Source organism: Sinocyclocheilus grahami, unplaced genomic scaffold (genome assembly GCF_001515645.1).
Source record: "Sinocyclocheilus grahami isolate Dianchi unplaced genomic scaffold, SAMN03320097.WGS_v1.1 scaffold405.1, whole genome shotgun sequence".
In the NCBI taxonomy this organism is placed as follows: domain Eukaryota; kingdom Metazoa; phylum Chordata; class Actinopteri; order Cypriniformes; family Cyprinidae; genus Sinocyclocheilus; species Sinocyclocheilus grahami.
Window position 1 is genome coordinate 977,860 of NW_015505584.1, and position 2,016 is coordinate 979,875.

Sequence of the window (2,016 nt, forward strand, 5' to 3'; positions counted from 1 at the left end):
CCAGTTTGCTTTAAGTTTCAAATGATTATTAAACAGAAAGCACAAATTATGCAAAAGTGGCAACCCTTCCGTCGCACTCAGTGTCCGAATTCACTCACTCGCTTTCATTCACTCCTTCAGCTGGACTATATTAGTGGACTAATGTTTCAACACAGCACAGGTCTTGCAGTCTCTACTAATGAACTGATGAGTTGAATGAGGTGTGTTAGATGAGGGAGACATTCAAAATGTGCAATTTAATGAATGGGCTCCCAATACTAGGTTCATGGATAGTCAAAAAGTGAGATTAGATGCAGAATGATGCATGTGACTCAGATGGAGCAGTAGAGCATCCTACAATATGAGTTAACCTTAATTAACCTGTTGCTAACTTGTACACAAAATGACCACCTCATTAAATAGGTTCTGTGTCAGAGTGATGGTTTACATACATCCTTATCATTTCACTTTTCTTAACTGCTAAGGAGCTGTGGCTGCACACACACCCCGTTAGCTCTCAAACACACCACATTTAACCCATCATTTACATCCCTACCATTTGTTACAGAACAAACAAACAAACACACACACACACACACACACACACACAGACACATACACAAGTCAAGTCACCTTTATTTATATAGTGCTTTTAACAATACAGATTATGTCAATTTATACATCTTAGTTTCCATTACAGAGTTCGAAATAAACCTGTTAATTACAACCGGAGCTGCCAGTTTGCTTTAAGTTTCAAATGATTATTAAACAGAAAGCACAAATTATGCAAAAGTGGCAATCCTTCCGTCGCACTCAGTGTCCGAATTCACTCACTCGCTTTCATTCACTCCTTCAGCTGGACTATATTAGTGGACTAATGTTTCAACACAGCACAGGTCTTGCAGTCTCTACTAATGAACTGATGAGTTGAATGAGGTGTGTTAGATGAGGGAGACATTCAAAATGTGCAATTTAATGAATGGGCTCCCAATACTAGGTTCATGGATAGTCAAAAAGTGAGATTAGATGCAGAATGATGCATGTGACTCAGATGGAGCAGTAGAGCATCCTACAATATGAGTTAACCTTAATTAACCTGTTGCTAACTTGTACACAAAATGACCACCTCATTAAATAGGTTCTGTGTCAGAGTGATGGTTTACATACATCCTTATCATTTCACTTTTCTTAACTGCTAAGGAGCTGTGGCTGCACACACACCCCGTTAGCTCTCAAACACACCACATTTAACCCATCATTTACATCCCTACCATTTGTTACAGAACAAACAAACAAACACACACACACACACACACACACACACAGACACATACACAAGTCAAGTCACCTTTATTTATATAGTGCTTTTAACAATACAGATTATGTCAAAGCAACTGAACAGCATTAATTAGGAAAATAGTGTGTCAATAATGCAAAGTGACAATAATAAACACTCAATTTTCAGTTAAAGGCAGTTCATCATTGAATTCAGTGATGTCATCATCCAGCTCAGTTCAGTTTAGTATCAGTGCAATCAAGTCAACGATATTGCTGGAAATGAAGTGTCCCCAACTAAGCAAGCCAGAGGCGATAGCGGCAAGGAACCAAAACTCCATCGGTGACAGAATGGAGAAAAAACCTTGGGAGAAACCAGGCTCAGTCGGGGGGCCAGTTCTCCTCTGACCAGACAAAACCAGCAGTTCAATTTCAGCAAAGTCACATCGTGCAGAAGGCTCTCTGGTTTCTGTGGTCTTGTCCCGGTGGCCATCTGAGACAAGGTCTTTACAGGGGATCTGCATCTGGGGCTCATCTAGTTGTCCTGGTCTCCGGTGTCTTTCAGGGCTGTAGAGGTCCTTTCTAGGTGCTGATCCACCATCTGGTCTGAATATGTACTGGATCCGGGTGACTGCAGTGACCATCTGATCTGGATACAGACTGGATCTGGTGGCTACGGTGACCCCAGAATAAGAGAGAAACAGACTAATATTAGCGGATGCCATTCTTCTAACGATGTAGCAAGTACATTGGGTGTTATGA